The 23,164-nt window shown below is 46.2% G+C and overlaps 1 protein-coding gene across 1 annotated transcript in view; it reads left to right on the top strand.

Moving 5' to 3' along the window:
- The window catches only part of LOC144681842 (FYVE, RhoGEF and PH domain-containing protein 5-like), a 236,174-nt gene that overhangs the window by 116,286 nt on the left and 96,724 nt on the right, over positions 1-23,164 (top strand). The gene's annotated exons all lie outside the window — the stretch shown is intronic.

The following is a 23,164-nucleotide window of genomic DNA, read 5'->3' on the forward strand; positions in this document are numbered from 1 at the left end:
GTGTCTGACTCGTTCCTTAGTGTCTGACTCATTCCTTAGTGTCTGACTAGTTCATCAGTGTCTGACTCGTTCATCAGTGACTGACTCATTCCTTAGTGTCTGACTCATTCCTTAGTGTCTGACTCATTCCTTAGTGTCTGACTCGTTCCTTAGTGTCTGACTCATTCCTTAGTGTCTGACTAGTTCATCAGTGTCTGACTCGTTCATCAGTGTCTGACTCATTCCTTAGTGTCTGACTCGTTCATCAGTGTCTGACTCATTCCTTAGTGTCTGACTCGTTCATCAGTGTCTGACTCATTCCTTAGTGTCTGACTGGTTCATTTTTGTCTGTCTTGGTTATTTGTCTGTGACTCATTCATTACTTTCTGACTTGTTCAGTAGTGTCTGAATCCTTCATTAGAGTTTGAATTGTTCATTAGTGTCTGACTCGTTCTTTAGTGTCCATCTCGTTGATTAATATCTGACTCGTTCATCAGTGTTTGTCTTGTTCATTATTGTCTGACACGTTCATTCGTTTCTTCGTCATTCGTTAACATCTGTTTCATTCTTTAGTGTTTCACTCATTCACTAATATCTGACTCATTTATTCATGTCTGATTCATTCATTAGTGCCTGCTGTCTCGTTGCCGAGTGCCTGTCTCGTTGACCAGTGCCAGTCTCGTTGACGAGTGCCCAATGTGTTGACCAGTGCCCGTCTTGTTGCCGAGTGCCTGTCTCGTTGACCAGTGCCCATCTCGTTGACCCATGCCTGTCTCGTTGCCGAGTGCCTGTCTCGTTGCTGAGTGCCCGTCTCGTTGATGAGTGCCCATCTCATTGACGAGCACGTGTCGTGTTGACGAGTGCCAGTCTCATTGCCAAGAGCCCGTCTCATTGATGAGTGGCCATTGTGTTGACGAGTGCCCGTCATGTCGACGAGTGCCCGTATCATTGCCAAGTGCCCGTGTCGTTGATGAGTTCCCGTCTCGTTGATGAGTGGCCGCCGTGTTGACAAGTGCCCGTGTTGTTGACGAGTGCCCGTCATGTCTCACTCCCAACCTGAATGTGAAATTCTATCATGTCATGATCATCTTTGTCTCAGGAATCCTTTACTATGAGGCCATTAATTAATTAATCCTGTCTCATTACACATTACCAGGTCTAAAATAACCTGCTCCCTGGTGGGTTCCAGAATGTATTGTTCTAAGAAACTGTCCCGATTACTTTCTGAGCTCATCCGCCTTTGCCAATTTGATTTGGCCAATCGATGTGCAGAATAAAGGTACCCCAGGGTTACTGTAGTCCCTTTCGTGCAAGCCCCAATTATTTTTTGATGTACGCTCTGGCCTGTTGTGTAGCTAATGATTCATTCACATCTGACTTATCTTTAGTTTTTGACATGTTCATTAGTGTCTGGCTCATTCATTAATGTCTGACGTGTTCATTAGTGTCTTGACACATTTATATTACCAGTTGTCAATGTGAATCATTATCTGACAATTTGTTAATTCACATCTGTCCCTTTTGTTAGTCTGAGTCGTTCATACCAAGTCTAATTCATCCATTAGTGTCAGAATTGTTCCTTAGTACCTGTTGCCTCGCTAATTGGTATCTGACAATTTGTTAATGTGTATATGACCCTTTCATTTATATCTGACTTGTTCATACCACGTATGATTCATTCATTAAGAGTCAGACACCAATGAATGAGTCAGATGCTAATAAGCCAGTCAGACATGAATGTACAAATCAGATATTAACAGAAGGGTCATATACTCATTAATTGGTATCTGACAATTTGTTAGTGATGCGACAGGTACTAGGGAACAATTCTGACACTAATGTATTAAGTTAATGGGGAATATCTTCTCTGTAATTGAGTGTGTTTGTTGCCTACTGAGTAATGTTTAGTCAACATTGATTTTAGTTTACCTGAAAATTCAAAACCTTGTCTTGAGACTCATTCAGTAATATCTGCTGTGTTCATTAGTGTTTAACCTGATCATTAGAATGTGCCAACTCATTCACTACTATATGAGTTGCTCATTAGTATCTGACTTGTTTATTATCGGTCTTGTTTATCGGTGTCCGATTCATTCCTTTGTATTGATCCCTGTAGAGATTGATTTTTTTTAAAAAGATATGAATTTCTCAGTGACAGAATCAGAGGATCACACAACAAGATTTCACGTTTTCAGACTTTTACTGTAACAAAGTGTTATGGCTGGGATGGGAGGAGTGCGCAGTTGATCTAGCCCCACTACTCCACAGGTCACAACATTAGTTTAAATGTTCATTTCACTCACCAAAATGGCCAATTATTTACCTTCACTATTGTTACCCAGAATAAGAGACTTTAACCAGTGTTCTTTCAATAAACAACAAAGTTATTAGTTTGTTGTAAAAACCAGTTTTGTCAAATAGAAAGGTAAAGCTTATTAACAAACAGTATGGAATACAAAATTATACTATTCTTTTGAGATACCCTGAGTCACACACCCAAACACAAAATAAACAATTAAATAAAATAATAGAAATGGAGGAATTTGACCAAAGGTTAAAGGTCAATGGTTCAAAGGCAAAGAATAGATGGTGTAGTTCTTGGAATGGCATCCGGGTTATATGATTGGTCTCTCAGCCAGTGAAGCCCACATCCCATGAAAGAGAAGAATACATTCTGCATGTTACACATGCCCCTGGACACAGGCTGCCCATCCTAAAGCCTCACTCAGGCCTCAATTAATTTACAATACCGGAAACATGCCACCACTTCCAAAGACTCAAACAAAATCCCACATTGTGGAAGGAGACCAAACACATGAAACAATCAATGACTCTGACACTGCTTTTCAGGTGGACTCATGGAATACTCGAGGTTACTCTGTCCCAGTGTGTAGAGCATCTAAGAAGCAGCTTATATTCACTTCAGGCTGTGGACTGGCTCTGGACTGCCAAAAAGGCTACTGTCTTCCTTCTCAAGCAGCTGGTCCTTCTCTTCTCAAAGCAAAACTAAAACCCACTCTTAAAAGGCAGTCTTCCAGGCAATTTTTTTTTTTCAGATCAATAAAACCCATGTACACAGTTCACCCGGTTCAAGAGGTTGACAGTTTTTTTTTTCAACTGCTTAATTATCCGTTCTTGTAAAAAGATGTCTTTTCCAGGAATAGCAATCAGAGTCCTGCATTAACCCTTTAAGGGACAGTGTCCTTTAAAACACAAATTCTTCCAGAATGTCTTTAGTCCTTGAAGATTAACTATTTTCTATGATTAAAGTGTTCATGACAAAAGAAACTAAAGTCAACATCAATAAAGCATTACTCAGTAGGCCACCAATAACTAAACTACAGAAAAGGTATTCTCCATGAACTTCTTAACATAGACGAAAACCCCATGCCATATTACACCACACTCTCAGCAGAAATGTAGTCTTATGTTTAAAGTCCCAAGCACCTGCAGCTTTAACATAGCAGCACCTGTTGTGGGTCATCTTCCCTAATCTCTCTGTCTGGCTGGCTCTGAGATTCTCAGAGTTTGGTCATAGCCTCCACCTCCGTTGTGTCCAGTTTGTAGAACTTGCACCTTAGTTTCAATAGGTTTTGACCTGGGATCCTGTCTCCATAGCAGTCAGGCCACGTGGACTTGTTTCCAGGCAGATATCATAGGTCACATCCCCCTCTCCAAGCTATTCCAATTTATCTTGAATTAATGGAGACAATTTAACACATAACTGTATCTGACTCATTCATTAGTGTCAGAATTGTTCCTTAGTACCTGTTGCCTCACTATTTGGTGGTTTGCTAATGCAAATATGACCCTTACATTAATATCTGACTCGATCATTAATATCTGACTCGTTAATTAGTGTCTGACTCATTCTTAACGTCTGATTCATTCGTTAGTATTTGACTCATTTATTTGTGTCTGACACTTTCAATATTGATGGAATCATTGAGTCATATCTGACTCGTTTATTAGTATTTGAAGACTTTTTTTACCTTACTCATTCATCAGTATCCAGCGACACATTCATTCATGTCTGTCTCACTTGTTAGTATCTGACCTGTTCATTATTCTCTGACTGCTCATATTTCTGTGTCTGATATCTGCAAGTCATTATAATCAATAGCAATTTTGGCTCTCCTACCCACTGTGTTTGGTCTCAGTTCCATCCACAATGTGGGATTTTGTTTGAGTCTTTGGAAGTGGTGGCATGTTTCCGGTATTGTAAATTAATTGAGGCCTGAGTGAGGCTTTAGGATGGGCAGCCTGTGTCCAGGGGCATGTGTAACATGCAGAATGTATTCTTCTCTTTCATGGGATGTGGGCTTCACAGGTTCGGCCAGCATTTGTTGCCCATCCCTAATTGCCCTTGAGAAGGTGCAGTGACCTGCCTTCTTGAACTGCTGCAGTCCCTGTGGTGTAGGTACACCCATTGTGCTATTAGGGAGGAAGTTTCAGGATTTTGATCCAGCGACAGTGAAGGAACGGTGATATATTTCCAAGTCAGGATGGTGAGTGACTTGGAGAGGAACTTCCAGGTGGTGGTGTTCCCATGTGTTTGCTGCCCTTGTCCTTCTAGATGGTAGTGGTGGTGGGTTTGGAAGGTGCTGTCTAAGGAGCCTTGGTGAGTTCCTGCAGTGCATCTTGTAGATGGTACACACTGCTGCTACTGTGCGTCAGTGGTGGAGGGAATGAATGTTTGTGGATGTGGTGCCAATCAAGTGGGCTGCTTTGTCCCGAATGGTGTCAAGCTTCTTGAGTGTTGTTGAGGCTGCACTCATCCAGGCAAGTGGGAAATATTCCATCACATTCCTGACTTGTGCCTTGTAGATGGTGGACAAGTTTTGGGGAGTCAGGAGGTGAGTTACTTGCTGCAGGATTCCTAGCCTCTGACCTGCTCTTGTAGGCACAGTATGAGCTGATGAGGACATGAGTTAAGGGCTGTCCGTAATGACACTGTACCTCAGTTCCACTACCCTTGCTGCCTGCAGAGAATAACCTGCCAATGATACATCAGGCTGCTATTGCAGATTTCGGCAGAGGTGCTGGGGGTCCAATGCTGCTGTTGATTCAGTGGCAGCTGCATGGTGACAAGGAAATCCTCTGGATTCCAGCTTCCTGCTCCTTGTTTACAGGAAATGTCAGGCAGTGGCCCCAGGGAATCACAACTGACAGCAATTTGGAGGGTGGCTGAGAGATGTTGTCTCAAGGAGAGAGCTGCATTTTTGAGATTCTAAGGGTAGATATATTTATTATTACAAAATGTAACAATGAACAAGTGGGGGTCACCAAACTCACCCTTTACAATTCATAGTTTGGTGGCATTGACCTGAAGTTTCTGATCAGTTTTGTCGGGTATTTTTTAGAAACATTTCCCCCGATGTTGGTGTAAATTTTGTGCTGACTTCAGAAACACTGAGTGAGAATCCAGCCCCATCTCCAACCCCCCTCCCCAGGCCTGGATTAACCCCCACACTGAGTGAGAATCTAGCCCCATCTCCAATCCCACTCCCCGGATGTGGATTAACCCCCACAGTGATTTTCTGCTGCTGTATTTGTCAGAGAACGTCAAGGGAGCTCCAGAGGCTAAATTATTTCTTTTTGACGCATGGATACTAATAGATTTGTTTTAAAACTTGGGGCGGAATCGTCCCAGAAATGGACAAAGACTGATCTCGGGCGGGGAAGGCAGTGTTTGACCCACCGAAGGCGGGAGCAGCTTTTCCTGCTCTTTCATGCAGCGTTTGTTTAAAAAATGCAGAGGCACGGGTTTCACGCCAGGTCGCTGGCCTCTCATTCACCTGCACCCCTCTCACCTCAGGCCTTCAGTAAACTGGGCACCATATTTAAAAGCCGCCCCTGCACAGAGTTAGCACTCTTCAAAGGGATAGGAAGCTGCTGTTAACTGATAACTGCCAAAGGAAGGAAACATGCTGCCCCCAGGTTTAGCGACACTTCCCTCGAGTGCCTACTGGACGCAGTGGAGGCCCCCAAAATGTCCTCTACCCCCACTCTGGGTGGAGACCAGTAAGCAAGGTCACCAATCCAGCATGGGAGGCGGTGGCAGCGGCGATCAGCGCCAACACCCTGCAAAAGAGGACAGCCACCCAACGCAGAAAGAGAACAAATGATCTCCTCCATTCTGCCAGGGTATGTCACTCTTCTCATTGCTCTCAACTCATATACTCACAAACCCATCACACATCCACAGGGACCTCGCTCACTGCCAGTTCAAGGGACATCATCATTCATTCTCTCTCACACACCTTCACCTGCCCTGTGGATCGAGTCCTCATCCTGCGTATGGCACCACTCATTGTCCACACCTGCCAGACATCTTTCTCACCTGGCCTGGCAGGTGTCCTGCTTGCGCTCTATCTGTATTCATGCAGGACAAGCTGGCACACAACAAAAGGGAGAGGTCACAGAGCGGTGGTGGAATGCCTGACATCATGGTCATTGCGGACTTTGAAAACAAAACCATCCAGCTGGCTGGCTGGCTGGACCGTTCCTGTGCTGACGGTAAGGTAGGTGCTGCTCTACCAAGTGAGGATCCAGCAGTACAACATCCATCAGACAACCATGCTGTGAGTGATGTGTCCTCTTTCACAGGCCACTGCCATGCACTAATTATCTCCCCTTGCTTCAGCAGGCACATCTGGGAAACAGCCGAGAGGGTCCACGATCCAGGTCCTTGATTTAAGCCCCAAAGACACTTCGGAAGGAGTGACAACGCCCTAATCAAAGTCCCGTCACAGTGCTCACCCACACCCTCCACCAGTGCAGAGACACACACCTCGGAGGGACCGGGCTTTAGAGTAGCCTTGGGATCACCATCTGGTGAGCACATCGCACTGTCTGATCCACAGCAGGCAGAGGCAGGGACTTCCCAGGTCCCCGGCACTCGGAGGAGCGATGGAGGCCAGAATGTTACTGAGTCTGAATCAGATGAGGAGCCTCTGGACTCGGTCATGTCACAGTTGCCGGAGCTGCAAAGGCAAGCTCGGGAACATCAGGAAGTGATGTCCACTGCACTCCTCAGATTGCAAGGCACGATGGAGGAGTCCGTCTGCTTTCAGTCTGAGGTGAGAGCGTTGGAATTGCAACACACCGAGGTCAGCACTGGCAGGATGGTGGCCGCCATGGAGACCTTGGTCCAAGATGTCGCTCCTGCACTGCTGCGTGGGCTAAACTCCATTGCCGATGCCATAGTTGGCCTCCAACAGTGTGTACACAAGAGGGGTGCCAGGCAGCTCGATCTCACTCCAGCTACCCCTTCTTCTCATGGAGTCAGCCAGGGGCCCTCGGACACCCATAGGGAGGAGGATCAGCAGGTGCACACTCTGGGGCCATCCACCCATGATTCTGGGAGTGTCTGGCCCATCCGAATCCCCTCTTCCTGTGACCTCAGCTGCTCCAGCTCCACAGGCCGAGGAGGATGCCACTGCCACACAGCAGGACCCCGAAAGCAGGCCGGGGCCCTCCAGGTCTCAGCCCTCCAGAGGACGAACGCTAAATTCACCACAGACAGGGCATCACAGTCAGCAGGCTGCCTCCACCTCCCCTGTGGATGTCCAAGGAGCACCAAGACGTAGCAACAGGGTTAGGAAAGTTAAGCAGAATTAGTTGCATAGCCTGGGCACAGGGGTTAATCACCTGTACATAATGTTCATTATTCTCAGTAAACTCACAAGAATGTCTCCTTGTCCATAGCTCCTTGTTCTGATGAGCAGTGCTCGTGTGAATCAGATGTGAGATGTTGTTTCCTGCACTAAGCAAAGGCTGCTGTCACAGGCAGGGCCTCTCCCCCTGTGCAGAGTGTAACCATTTGATCACAGTGATTGTCCGATTTCAAAGTCACTCTCCGGATCAGTGATGCATGCACCTCCATGTGGCTTGTGTTTGCTGCAGGAACCTCATACCCAAGTGTCACTGGGTTCCACGATGTTCTCCGTGTGCTCTCAGCACCTTTGAGGCGGGGCTGCCCCTCCATTTCAACACTATTCCTGACAGGTGAAGGTGTGGTGCTGAAAGAGAACAGGTGATGAAGCCTGCCAAAGGATCAAGTGCTGTTAAAGTCCATGTGGCCGCTATATCTCAGCAGCATCTCCATGAAATGAGCCTCTTCACAGGGCGTATGTGCGCTTCCCTCAGCCAGACAGGTGTCAGACATTCCCAGATGCAATGTGAAGATCTCAGGAGTGTCCTCATCGCATCTCGGCATCATTCTCCTGGAATCTTTGGGCAATGAGGGCCTCATAACTACATGTGGCCAGTGCAATGGCCTCATCGCCTGCACCCTCACCTTCCAGGACCTCGTCCCCCTCATCCCCTTCAACTTCCTCAGTGAGGTCACCAGGCTCCATGTTCCTGATGGTCTCCTCACTGCAGTATCAAAGAGAGAGACTCAAGTGTCAGCAATTGTCTCCTGAGGACAACTATTGGTCAAGTCATTGCCTGCAGCTGACACTCAAGGCCCCTTAACACATGCTGGAGAGTCCAGGCCAACACATGGATGCCCAGTGCTTAGTTCACATGATGGCTCACTATGTCCCCACCCAGCACCGCCCCACACCACATGCCCAAGTGGCAGCAGCTTCGGCCACTCAACTGATTCCAAACTCTCATTTCAGCCGCAGGCATTTTCCTAACCTGGACCCCAGGGCTTCGCAGTTTGCTCGTACCATGAGGTTGACTTTTCAATGTTAAATGAAACACAATGCAAGGGACTGGGAGCGCCCCCCTCTGTCAGTGCTCGATGGACACCTTTCCCAACAGGATCCTCAGGCTTACCCAGTCACCCAGTGGTTCTGCAGCACCAGAGCATTCATTTCAGTTTAAAGTGCGTGCGTGAGGAGTTAACAGTAGAGGAGCAATCATTGGCACTGTGAGGAATTAGTGCTGCTTTAGTGGGCATAGTTGCTTGACTAGCTTGACTCCAAGCCTGTCAATTGAACTCCAGCTAAACAGTGCGGTGGAGTGCTCATCTTTGACTTGTTTTGCTATTAGCTCAGCTGTTTTGTCCTCTCCCCACCCCCTCGCCCCCCACCACTGCATGTGTTTCTGTTCAAACTTCAGTCAGTGGTGCCATGACCCCCCTGCAGCGCTGTTGCCCTTGCCCCGAAGTTGCCTTCTCTCCCTCCCCCACCATGCACTGTTGCCCCTTGCCTCAGGCTGTCTTCTCCCTCCCCCCGCCACTATGCTCCTGGCCCACAGTTGCCTTCTCCCCCTCCCCCAACATGCACTGTTGCCCCTTGCCTCAGGCTGTCTTCTCTCTCTCCCCCTACCATGGCCCTGGCCCACAGTTGCCTTCTCCCCCTTCTCCTTGGCACTGTCATCTTTGCCCTGGCCCCACAAGCCAGCCACGAAGAAGCTGCTGCGGAGACTTACCTGTGGCCAGCTGAATCCGCAGAGGCATTGGGATCATCGCCAGTGCTGTGCAAAGTGGTGGGCACTCACTGCTGAGGTCGCCAGGTTCACGCAGTTTAAAGGCGGTTGTGAATCACCCTGCTGTGAAATCACATGGTGTGGGATTTAAATTTGACGTGGTGGTGGAGGGGGGTGAATCTGGCACGTGGCCACCATTATTAGATGCAAATTTATTACAATTAAGTTCCCAACGAAACATGGCCCTCCATTGACAGGGGGAGGGGCCAATCATGTCCAGGATTTACTTTGTCGAGAAACATGACTTGGGCCTTCTCATGAGATTCTCCGATCCTGCCACCAAACATGCCAACCGTGAATGGGGAGGGGGAACCCCAGCCTTAGGAAATGAATTATTTTAAATTACAAAGATACTGCCGACTATACCCCAATATAATGAAGCTATGTATTCTGTATATTTTTTTTAAGTTATTTTCAGTGATTTAAAATCAGATTCCTCACAGGCAATGCACCCTCTATATTCTTTGGAATTCTCTTCCTCAAAAGGCAGTGGAAGCAGAGTCTTTGAATATTTTTAAGACAGAGCTAGATAGATTCTTGATTAACAAGGGGGTGAAAGGTTATCAGGGGTGGGCAGGAATGTGGAGTTGTGGTTACATTCAGATCAGCCATGATCTTATGGAATAGTGGAGCAGGATCGGGGGGCTGAGTGGCCTACTCCTGCTCCTAATTCATATGTGTGTGTGTATTATTTTTGTAGTTTGCAGCCAATTCATGTGGATTAGCATTAAGATTCAAAATGTTTATTCTTGAAGCAAACTTATGATCTAAACTGTTCCCTGATTGCCTGGTTTTGGCAGGTTTTATATTTGGTAATATGCAAATGTGGGTGAACAGGAACATGAAGAAAAAAAGTCCTCAAAACTGGCTAAATTTACAGTCGCATGGTTGGCTACACCCAAAATGGAAACTTTTGCCTGAATGTGTTGTTACTGCTTGAAAAAGACACCCAGCTTCTGTCTGACTGCAGCTCAGTCTCTGATCTCCAAATCACAACCTGGCCACCTACATCCCCAATTCCCAGATCTCTGTCACCCTGATCAGACCCCCGCCTCCTGGACTCCTGCTACCAAACACGACCACATCACTTCAAATGATGCATCCTTTTAATGGTTGCCAAGGCCCCTTTTGATTTTTGCTCATCATTTGCACATCAAACAATAACAGGTCCCCGCATTGCTCTCCACCATCAGATTCTGGACCCCTGGTTCAGGCAGAGCCTTTACGCTGTCAGGCTGGGCTGAGACCATGTTGGAGCTCTCAGTGTTTGTGTTCAGTGGAAAGCAATGTTGCACTCCCAAATCAATGATGTTTGTGATGAATACTAGGGACAGGGTTCAAAAACAATCCTCCAGCTGTAAACAGGATTTACACATGAATAAAGGAGGAGTGTGTGTGAAGGAAGAGCCTGAACAATATTCCAGTACAATCAGGACGTATAGAAGCCAGGATTAGAGGTTTACCATCTTTTGAAAAGTGCAAGGCTGTGGTAGGCTTCTTCATGACAAACAAACTCCTGATTTTTTGACCCTATTTCTGGAGATGCTGAACGCTGTAATGAACAACAACTGCTGCATGAGCTCTGCTCCCATCCACACCAGATAGCTCAGGGTACCTCGAAAGAAACCCCTCGTCATTCACCTTGCCCCTCCCCCACAGGCCTGCTTGACTCTATTTAAACAAAGAAACTTCACCTTTCAGAGTGCATCCCATCATCATATTTCTTTGTTTTAATCTTTACAAATATCTAACTGAGAGAGATTTCTTTCTGAATGTCGTGTTTTGCTTCAATAGGAGGCTGTCTGTTTTAGCATCAGCTCTGCAGGATTCAATTATTCATCCACAGATTCCGAAGATTCTACAAAGCTTTCCTGGAATTTGTTCCCATCATTCTATTCCCTTCCTCTCTATTCTACCCAGGTTGTCAATTTTCAGTAAATAATTGCTGCCAGTCATTGAAAACTGCTCGTTGAATTTCGTTTTCCTTTCTTGTTAAAGATTACGTTGAATTCTGTAATAACCACGAATCTATATTTGGATATTTATCTCTGCTTTGTGTCAAACACTGGCTGGGATTTTCCGGTCCAGCCAGCAGCGGGAATAGCCGCAGGCGGGGCTGGAAAATCCCAGGCCATTGTTCTTTTAAATTTATTTACGGGATGTGGGCATCGCTGGCTGGGTCAGCATCTGTTGCCCAATTCTAGTTGCCCTTGAGAAGATGGTGGTGAGCTGCCTTCTTGAACCGCTGCAGTCCATGTGGTGTAGGTACACCCACAGTGCTGTTAGGAAGGGAGTTCCAGGATTTTGACCCAGCGACAGTGAAGGAACAGCGATATATTTCCAAGTCAGGATGGTGAGTGGCTTGGGGGAGAATTTGCAGGCAGTGGTAGAGGCAGAAACTCTAAACTCTTTTAAAAAGTACCTGGATCTGCACCTTAAGTGCTGTAAGCTGCAGGGTTATAGGCCGGGTGCAGGAAGGTGGGATTAGAAAGGGCAACAGGGTGTCCTCGGGCTGGCATGGACAAGATGGGGTGAATGGCCTCCTTCTGTGCTGTAACTTTTCTATGGTTCTATGGTGTTCCCATGTGTCTATTGCCCTGGTCCTTCCAGATGATAGTGATCGTGGGTTTGGAAAGTGCTGCCTAAGGAGCCTTGGTGAATTCCTGCAGTGCATCTTGTAGATGGTACACACTGCTGTTACTGTGCATCGGTGGTGGAGGGAGTGAATGTTTGTGGATGTGGTGCCAACCGAGCGGACTGCTTTGTTCAGGATGGTGTCAAGCTTCTTGAATGTTGTGGCAAATGCACTCATCCAGGCAAGTGGGGAGTATTCCATCACACTCCTGATTTATGCCTTGTTGATGGTGGACAGGCTTTGGGGAGTCAGGCGGTGAGTTACTCATCGCATGATTCCTAGCCCTTGACCTGCTCTTGTAGCCACAGTATTTATATGGCTAGTCCATTTCAGTTTCTGGTCAATGGTAGCCCCCAGGATGTTGATAGTGGGGGATTCAGTGATGGTAATGCCATTGAACATCAAGGGTCAATGGTTGGATTCTCTCTTGTTGGAGATGGTCATTGCCTGACACTTGTGTGGCGTGAATGTTACTTGTCACTTGTCAGCCCAAGCCTGGATATTGTCCAGGCCTTGCTGCATTTGGATATTGACTGCTTCAGTATCTGAGGAGTCGCAAATGGTGCTGAACATTGTGCAATCATCAGTGAACATCCCCACTTCTGACCTTGTGATGGAAGGAAGGTCATTGATGAAGCAGCTGAAGATGGTTGGGCCATCTTCCTTTGTGCTAGGTATGACTCCAACCAGCGGAGAGTTTCCCCCCTGATTCCCATTGACTCCAGTTTTGCTAAGGTTCCTTGATGCCACATTTGGTCAAATGCTATCTTGATGTCAAGGGCAGTCACTCTCACCTCACCTCGGGAGTTCAGCTTTTTTGTCCATGTTTGGACCAAAACTGTAACGAGGTCAGGAGCTGAGTGGCCCTGGCAGAACCCAAACTGGGCGTCATTGGGCAGGTTATTGCTAAGCCAGTGCCGCTTGATAGCACTGCTGATGACTCTTTCCATCACTTTACTGATGATCGAGAGTAGACTGATGGGGCAGTAATTGGCCGGGTTGGATTTGTCCTGCTTTTTGTGTACAGGACATACCTGGGCAATTTTCCACATAGCTGGGTAGATGCCAGTGTACTAGAACAGCTTGGCTAGCGGCATGGCAAGTTCTGGAGCACCAGTCTTCAGTACTATTGCCGGAATATTGTCAGGGCCCATAGCCTTTGCAGTGTCCAGTTCCTTCAGCCATTTCTTGATATCACGTGGAGTGAATTGAATTGGTTGAAGACTGGCACCTGTGATGCTGGGGACCTCCGGAGGAGCTGAGATGGATCATCCACTTGGCACTGCAGAAGAATTTAGACAGGTTAGGAGAATGGGCAAGGAAGTGGCAGATGGAATACAATGTGGGGAAGTGTGAGGTCATGCACTTTAGTAGGAAGAATAGAGGCATAGACTATTTTCTAAATGTGGAGAGAATTCGGAAATCTGGAGTGCAAAGGGACTTGGGAGTCCTAGTCCAGGATTCTCTTAAGGTTAACTTGCAGGTTGAGTCGGTAGTTAGGAAGGCAAATGCAACTTTGGCATTTATTTCGAGAGGACTAGAATACAAAAGCAGGGATGTGCTGCTGAGGCTTTATAAGGCTGTGGTCAGACCACATTTAGAATATTGTGAGCAATTTTGGGCTCCGAATCTCAGGAAGGATGTGCTGGCCCTGGAGAGGGTCCAGAGGAGGTTCACGAGAATGATCCCAGGAATGAAAGGCTTAACATATGAGGAACGTTTGAGGACTCTGGGTCTATACTCGATGGAATTTAGAAGGATGAGGGGGGATCTGATTGAAACTTACAGAATACTGAAAGCCCTGGATAGAGTGGACGTGGGGAAGATGTTTCCATTAGTAGGAGAGACTAGGACCCGAGGGCACAGCCTCAGAGTAAAGGGAAGACCTTTTAGAACAGAGATGAGGAGAAACTTCTTTAGCTAGAGAGTGGTGTATCTATGGAATTCATGGCCACAGAAGGCTGTGGAGGTGAGGTCATTGAGTGTATTTAAGACCGAGATAGATAGGTTCTTGACTGGTAAGGGGATCAAAGGTTACGGGGAGAAGGCAGGAGAATGGGGTTGAGAAACTTAGCCATGATTGAATGGCGGAGCAGACTCGATGGGCCGAATGCCTAATTTCTGCTCCTATGTCTTATGGCACTTCTGGCTGAAGGCTGTTGCAAATGCTTCAGCCTTACCTTTTGCACTGATGTGCTGGACTCCTCCATCATTGAGGATGGGGATATTGGTGGAGCCTCTTCCTCCAGTGAGTGTTTAATTGTCCACCACCATTCACGACTGGATGTGGCAGGACTACAGAGCTTAGATCTGATCCGTTGGTTGTGGGATCGCTTAGCCTTGTCTATCACTTGCTGCTTATGCTGTTTGGCATGTAAGTAGACCCCTGTTATAGCTTCACCAGGTTGACACCTCATTTTTACATATGCCTGATGCTGCTCTCTCCCTCCTGCGCTCTTCATTGAAGCAGGGTTGATCTCCTGGCTTGATGGTAATGGTAGAGTGGATGATACGCCGGACCATGAGGTTACAGATTGTGTTCAAGTACAATTCTGCTGCTGTTGATGGCCCACAATGCCTCATGGATGCCCAGTCTTGAGTTGCTGGATCTGTTTGAAATCTATCCCATTTAGCACATTGGTAGTGCCACACAACATGATGGAGTGTACTCTCAATGTGAAGGCGGGACTTCACCTCCACAAGGACTGTGCAGTGGGCACTCTTACCGATACTGTCATGGACAGATGCATCTGCAGCAGGCAGGTTGGTGAGGATGAGGTCAAGTATGTTTTTCCCTCTTGTTGGTTCCCCTCATCACCTGCCACAGACCTAGTCTAGCAGCTATGTCCTTTAGGACTCGGCCAGCTAGGTCAGTATTGGTGCTACCGAGCCATTCTTGGTGATGGACATTGAAGTCCCCCACCCAATAGTCTTTTCTGCACTCTTGCCACCTTCAGTGCTTCCTCCAAGTGGTGTTCAACATGGAGGAGCACTGACTCATCAGCAGGAGGTTTCCTTGCCCATGTTTGACCTGATGCCATGAGACCTCTTGAGATCCGGAGTCGATATTAAGGACTCCCAGGGCAACTCCCTCCCAACTGTATACCACTGGGTCTGTCCTGCCGATGGGACAGGACATACCCAGGAATGGTGATGGTAGAGTCTGGGACATTATCTGTAAGGTATGACTCTGTGAGGATGACTATGTCAGGCTGTTGCTTGACTAGTCTGTGAGACAATAAACTCCCCCAATTTTGGCACTAGTCCCCAGATGTTAGTAAGGAGGACTTTGCAGGGTCAACAGGGCTGAGTTTGCCGTTGTTGTTTCTGGTGCCTAGGTCGATGCCCGGTGGTCCATCCAATTTCATTCCTTTTTTGTGACTTTGTAGCTGTTTGTTACAACTGAGTGGCTTGCTAGGCTAGGCCATTGAAGAGTCAATCACATTGCTGTGGGTCTGGCCAGACCAGGTAAGGATGGCAGATTGCCTTCCCTAAAGGAATTAGTGAACCAGATGGGTTTTTACAACAATCGACAATGGTTTCATGGCCATCATTAGATTTTTAATTCCAGATTTTTATTGAATTCAAATTCCACCATCTGACATAGCAGGATTCAAACCTGGGTCCCCACAGCATTACCCTGGGTCTCTGGATTACTAGTCCAGCGGCAATACCACTATGCCATCGCGGCCATTTACAATTCTCCAGTCGTCTGGGATCACCCATGAGTCTAAGGAAGATTGGAAAATTTTGGCAGTACCTCCTCAATTTCCACTCTCACTTCCCTCAGTATCCTTGGATGTATCTCATCCAGTTCTGGTGACTTATCAACTTTAAATTAAGACAGCCTTTCTAATACCTCTTTATCAATTTTTCAGCCATCAAAGTGTCTCAACTACCTCCCTTTCACTATGGCCTGGGTAGCGTTTCCTTCCTTGACAAATAGAGATGCAAAATATTCATTTAATACCTCAGCCATGTACCCTCCCTCCATGTGTAAATCCCCTATTGGGTCCTTGTCCTTTTCCATTAGCAACCTAAACCCTATGATACAATGATGGATGTCCCCTAAATGTTCCTCTACTGACACTTGATCTACTTGACTCACCTCATTCCCAGGAACCAATGCAGGAGTCCACTGACCTTTAAACTAACCTGCTTTACAGCAGCTAGTGCCGTAAAAAAGGGGACATGGCTTTACCTCCCCCAATGCTGCTACACTCCACGGAGGAGTTCCAGGAGCTGGTACACAGTGCATTTCTTAGCAGGCTCGAGTCGGAATGTCGGGCAAAAAGCATGCATTTCCTGACTGAGATAAGTGAGAAGGAGTGGAGTGGTAATCCAACTGTGATTGCCTCTCCACGGAAGTTCTGGCCCAATGTAAACTTCAAAAGGACACAGACAGGCGGGGGAAAGTGACACACAAATGGCAGATAAAATTTAATGCAGTGAAGTGTGAAGTGATTCATTTTGGTAAGAAGAATGTGGAGAGTTAACATAAAATAAAGGGTACAATTCTAAAACCTGGGGTTTTATACGTGCACAGATTCACAAATAAGGTTTCAGGGTAGGTTTGGAGATCAGTTAATAAAGCGTATGGGATCCTTGGCTTTATTAATAGGGCATAGATGTTGATCCTGAATTTAGATTTGATCTTGATGTCTAATTCAGATTTGGATATTGATCTCAGGTTTTGATTTGATGTGATCCCTCAATTAGATTTGGTTATTGATTCCTTGGGTGGAATTTTACAGCTCCTCTGCAGTGAGGGCGGGGCTGTAAAATGCAGCAAGCCATTCAAAAGCCCATTGACTTCAGCAGGACCGTAGAATCACACCAGTGTAAAATTCCATCCCTGGTTTCAGTCTCTTTACTTTTTTTGTCATTAGCGCCTCATTTAGATTCAATATTGTTCCCTCATAGATTTAGTTTTACCTTCCACTGCACTTCTAACTTTTCTCTTTCCTCAATTTTTTCTCTTTTGCCGCCCTTTGCTGGCAACTTTTTCTGTGCTTTCTTGGTGCGCCCCCCAGGAAACCTGTGTTTCCTTCTTGTCAGCCATGATCGCAGTCACTTTTAATAGTGAACCATTGTTTAAATTGAATATTAGGTACATCACAGATTATAACCATTCTCCGATTCAAATCTCCCCCCATTTTATAACCAACACCCACCTCATCACTTTACATTCAGCCTCCCTGTCTCTTTATATATTCAATCAACCACATTGCATGTCTGCCCCTCTCTACTACTCATTCTGTTCCCTCCCAATTTTACCTATCCACTCCCTCTCTCTTGTATATTCCACTCTCAAGGTGGAGATACTTGTTGATTTACTTTGAGTGCCCACAGAGCCCATGTGTTTGACAAGCTGCACACTGTGAGGCCGAGATTTTCCATGTGTTTAACAAGTTGCACACTGTGGGGCCGGGATTGTCCATGTGTTTGACAAGCTGCACACTGTGAGGCCGGGATTGTCCATGTGTTTAACAAGTTGCACACTGTGGGGCCGGGATTGTCCATGTGTTTGACAAGCTGCACACTGTGAGGCCGGGATTGTCCATGTGTTTGACAAGTTGCACACTGTGAGGCCGGGATTGTCCATGTGTTTGACAAGTTGCACACTGTGAGGCCGGGATTTTCCATGTGTTTAACAAGTTGCACACTGTGAGGCCGGGATTGTCCATGTGTTTGACAAGCTGCACACTGTGAGGCCGGGATTTTCCGTGCCTGCCAGCGTCGGACTTGTTCGGTGCCGTGAGTGGACAATATGGCAAGAAATCCAAAAATCGGTTTCATGATGTGAAACTAGTTTTCGATGGTCTGTTCCACCTGCCGATCGTGGGCCACATTCCCCACCATTGGACATTAGGAACCTCATTTTAATACACCTGCAAACCATACCAGCCCACTGGACTCATCCCCCCGACTGGATCATCCAGCCACATCGGCGGGAAAACACACTGACGTGTTTCTCAACAGCACATAAGCGACGTGCACCTGCTGAGCTGCACTTCATTCGGGGCTTCAAGGTTTTTTTGCCCATCTTGCTCCAGGCAGCACTCACAGTCATCAGCGCCAGGCTTCACAGGCAGCACCACATCACCTTTAGGGGGGCTCACAGCAGGTTTCCACCTATCAGACCAGCTATATGTGGGTGGCTTGGGGAAAGGGGAGAAGTGGCCTCAGGCAAGGGAAGAGGCTGCAGGGTGAGGGCTGCATGGAGAAGGGGGTACCCAGGGTGTGTGTGGGGGGCACAAGCTGACCTGTGCAAGTGGCCTCAAGATGGTGAGGGCTGAGGAGGCAGTCTCCAGAGCAGATGAGGCCAGATGGAGATGTGAGGGTATGTGTGTGAGAATGGGTGGTGATGTCCCTTGAGCGGCAGTGAGTGAGATGCCAGTGAATGTGTGATGGGCTTGAGTGTGTGAGTTTAAAGCGATGAGATGGTTGCCTTACCCTGGCTGCACAGATGAGATCTTCTATTTGCTTTGGTTGGCCAACCTCTTCTGTGTCGCATTGGTGTTAATATGACAAGCATCTTGTTAAAACCAATTGGTGGTTAAACAGGTGATGGGCATTAATTATCCCAACTGAATAGAATAAAAAGGTGCAGCTGCAACACTTTGTATGGAAGCTACGAGGAAGTTGTAAGAAACAGAAAGTTGTAATAGTAAGAGATTTTAACTTTCCACATATTGACTGGGACTCCCATACTGTAAAAGGGCTGGATGGCTTGGAGTTTGTCAGATGTGTTCAGGAAAGTTTTCTAAATCAATATATAGAGGTACCAACGAGAGAGGATGCAATACTTGATCTCCTATTAGGGAACCAGACAGGTCAGGTGACAGAAGTATGTGTAACTCTTTTCGAGTTAAAACAATTAACTAAATTAACAAAATGAGGGATCAGAAGTATGTGTAGATGAACATTTTGGGTCCAGTGACCACAATGTCATTAGTTTTAAGCTAATTATGGATAAGGATAGGTCTGGTCCTCGAGTTGAGATTCTAAATTGGAGAAAGGCCAATTTTGTGGAAATGAGAAAGGATCTAGGAAGAGTGGATTGGCATAAGTTGTTTTCTGGCAAGGATGTGTTCAGTAAGTGGAAGGCATTCAAAGGTGAAATTTTGAGAGTGCAGAGTTTGCATGTTCCTGTCAGGATTAAAGGCAAAGTTAACAGGCATAGGGAACCTTGGTTTTCAAGGGATATTGGCGATCTGGTTAAGAAGAAGAGAGAGGTGTATAGCAGGTATAGGCAACAAGAAGCAAATGAGGTACTTGTAAAGTATAGAAAATGTAAGAAAATACTAAAAAAGGAAATCAGGAAGGCAAAAAGAAGACATGAGGTTGCTTTGGCAGATAATGTGAAGGTAAACCCGAAGGGTTTCTACAAGTATATTAAGAGTAAAAGGATAGTAAGGGACACAATTGGTCCCATTGAAGATCAGAGTGGTCGTCTGTGTGGAGCCTCACGAGATGGGGGAGATCTTAAACAGTTTTTTTGCATCAGTATTTACTCAGGAAACTGGCATAGTGTATAAGGAAGGAAGGGAAACAAGCAGTAGTGTCATAGAACATATAGAGATTAAAGAGGAGGAGGTGCTTGCTGCCTTACAGCAAATAAAGGTAGATAAATCCCCCGGGCCTGACATGATATTCCCTCGGACCTTGAGGGAGACTAGTGTAGAAATTGCAGGGGCCCTGGCAGAAATATTTAAAATGTCCTTAGCCATGGGTGAGGTGCCGGAGGATTGGAGGGTAGCTCATGTTGTTCCGTTGTTTAAAAAAGGCTCCAAAAGTAAACCAGGTAATTACAGGCCAGTGAGCCTGACGTCAGTAGTAGGTAAATTATTGGAAGGTGTTCTGAGAGATCGGATATATAAGTATTTGTACAGCCAAGGGCTGATTAAGGATAGTCAGCATGGCTTTGAGTGTGGTAGGTCGTGTTTAACGAACCTTGTAGAGTTTTTCGAGGAGGTTACCAAGAAAGTAGATGAAGGAAAGGCTGTGGATGTTGTCTACATGGACTTTAGTAAGGCCTTTGACAAGGTCCCACATGGGAGGTTAGTTCAGAAGGTTCAGACACTTGGTATCCATGGAGAGGTTGTAAACTGGATTTGAAATTGGCTGTGTAGGAGAAGACAGAATGGTAGTGGATGATTGCTTCTCAGACTGGAGGTCTGTGACTAGTGGTGTGCCTCAGGGATCTGTACTGGGACCATTGTTGTTTGTTGTCTATATCAATGATTTGGATGATAATGTGGTGAATTGGATCAGCAAGTTTGCTGATGACACTAAGATTGGAGGTGTTGTGGACAGCGAGGAAGGTTTTCAAAGCTTGCAGAGGGATCTGGACCAACTGGAAAAATGGGCCAGAAAATGGCAGATGGAATTTAATGCGGAAAAGTGTGAGGTGTTACATTTTGGAAGGTCAAACCAAGGTAGGACATACACAGTAAATGGTAGGGCACTGAGGAGCGCGGAGGAACAAAGGGATCTGGGAGTTCAGATACATAATTCCCTGAAAGTGGCGTCACAGGTAGACAAGGTTGTAAAGAAAGCTTTTGGCATACTGGCCTTCATAAATCAAAGTATTGAGTATAGGAGTTGGGATGTTATGGTGAGGTTGTATAAGACATTGGTGAGGCCAACTTTGGAGTATTGTGTGCAGTTCTGGTCACCTAACTACAGGAAGGATAGCTGTAAGATTGAAAGAGTGCAGAGAAGATTTACTGGGATGTTGCCGGATCTTAAGGAGTTGAGTTACAGGGAAAGATTAAACAGGTTAGGACTTTATTCCTTGGAGTGTAGAAGAATGAGGGGAGATTTGATAGAAGTTTACAAAATTGTGAGGGGTATAGACAGAGTAAATGCGAGTAGGCTCTTTCCACTTAGATTAGGAGAAATAAACACGAGAGGACATGGCTTTAGGGTGAAAGGGGAAAGGCTTAGGGGGAACTTCTTCACTCAGAGAGTGGTGAGAGTGTGGAACGAGCTACCATCTGACGTGGTAAATGCGGGCTCACTCTCAAGATTTAAGAAGAAATTGGATAGATACATGGATGGGAGAGGTCTGGAGGGTTATGGACTAGGTGCAGGTCAATGGGACTAGCGGAATAATATTTCGGCACAGACTATAAGGGCCGAATGGCCTGTTTTCTGTGCTGTATGTTCTATGGTTCTATGGTTCTAAGTTAGTAGCACTGAGAAGTTGTCTTCAAAATAAACCAGCTTTAACCAAGATACCAGCCTGGATTAATTCTTCCACCACAACCTCTTATTGTGAGTAACAAAAAAGAGGAGTTGGGTGGGATCAAAGAGCATGACAAGGAGGGAAGGAGGAACTGGGAGATAAAAATGTGTGAGGAGAAGTGAGAGATGAACCAGGAGATAAAGAGAGTGAGAAGGAGTAAGAGAGGAACCTGGTGATAAAAGACTGAGAAGAATCATGAGAGGAGTTGGGATAAAAGAGAGTGCAAGAAGAAGCGAGAGAGGAGCCAGAGAGAAAAGAGTATGAGAAGAAGTGAAAGAGGGGCCAGGGAGATAAACCAGTATGAGAAGGAGCGAGAGATGTGCCAGGAAATAAAGAGCATGAAAAGTCATGAGAGAGGATTTGGGAGATAAAGATTTGAGAAAGGAACTGGGGTATAAAAGAGTGCAAGAAGCAGTTAGAGAGAAGTGGGAGATAAAAGTGAATGAGATGCAGCAAGAGAGGAGCTGGGAGATGAAGGAGTGAGGGACAAGTGGGAATATAAGAGCATCAAAAGGTGCAAGGTAGTAGGAGCTGGCAGAGAAAATAGAGTAATAAGAAGAAAGAGAGGAGCCGGGGGGATTAAACAGAAAGAGAAGGAGTGAGAGGGTAGCCAGCAGGTAAAACAGCATGAGAAGGAGTCAGAGAGGAGACGGGTAGGTAACAGAATGTGTGAAGGAGCGAGAGTGGAGCTGGAAGATAAATGACAGCGGGAAGGAGTGAGAGAGGAGTTGGAAGATAAAAGAGCATGAGAAGGAACGAGAGAGGAGCTGGGAGGTAAAAGAGCACGAGGAGGAGTGAGAAACGAGTGGGGATATAAAAGAACGCGAGAAGGAGCAAGAGAAGATCCAGAAGATAAAAGAGCGTCAAAAGGAGCAAGGTAGGAGCCAGGAGAAAAATAGAGCGATAAGGAGAAAGAGAGGATTAAATACGGGATTAAAGAGCATGAGGAGTGAGAGAAGCCAGGAGATTAAACAGTGTGACAGAGGAGTGAGAGAGGAGCAGCAGAGAAAAGAGCATAAGAAGCAGTGAAAGAGGAGCCAGGGAGATAAGCCAGTGTAAGAAGGAGCGAGAGAAGTGCCAGGAAATAGAGTGAAAAGGAGTAAGAAAGGAGCTGGGCAAGAATAGGGCACGAGAAGGAGCCAGAGATGAACCAGGAGGTAAAGAGAGGGAGAAGGAGTAAGAGAGGTACTCGGAGATAAGAGTAAGAGGGGGTGAGAGATTTAAAAAAAAAAGTGAGGCGTGAAACAGGAGTTGTTGGAATAAAAGAACATAAGAAAGAGTGACAGGGGAGCCAGGGAGATAAGAGTGAGTGGAACTGGGAGATATAAAGGTGTGAGAGTGGAGCTGGGAGATAGAAGGGTTGATAAAACAGGTGGGTGATAAAAGAGCGTGAGAAGGAGTGAGGGGGGAGATGAAAGAGCACAAAAAGGAGAAAATGAACAGCTGGGGGGATTAAACTGCATGAGAAGGAGCGAGAGAGGAGTAGGGAGATAAAGGAATGCGAGAAGGAGTGAGAGAGGAACCGGGTAGATAAAAGAATGCAAGGAGGAGTGAGAAGAGCTGGGAGGTAAAAGACCATGATAAGGAACAAGAAGGGCTTGGGAGATAAAGGACTGTGAGAATGAATGAGAGATGAACCAGGAGATAAAGAGAGTGAGAAAGAGTAAGAGAGGAACCAAGAGATTAAAGAGCACATGAGCAAGTGAGCAATGAGCCTGGAAATGAAAGATCATCAGAAGGAGTGAGGGTGGAGCTGGGAGAAAAGAAGAGAGCAAGGAGGAGAAAGATGTTAATATGGCAATCATCTTGTTAAAGCCAATTGGTAGTTAAACAACTAAATAGAATAAAAAGGT

The sequence above is a fragment of the Cetorhinus maximus genome, chromosome 6 (assembly GCF_964194155.1).
Source record: "Cetorhinus maximus chromosome 6, sCetMax3.hap1.1, whole genome shotgun sequence".
Taxonomy (NCBI): Eukaryota; Metazoa; Chordata; class Chondrichthyes; order Lamniformes; family Cetorhinidae; genus Cetorhinus; species Cetorhinus maximus.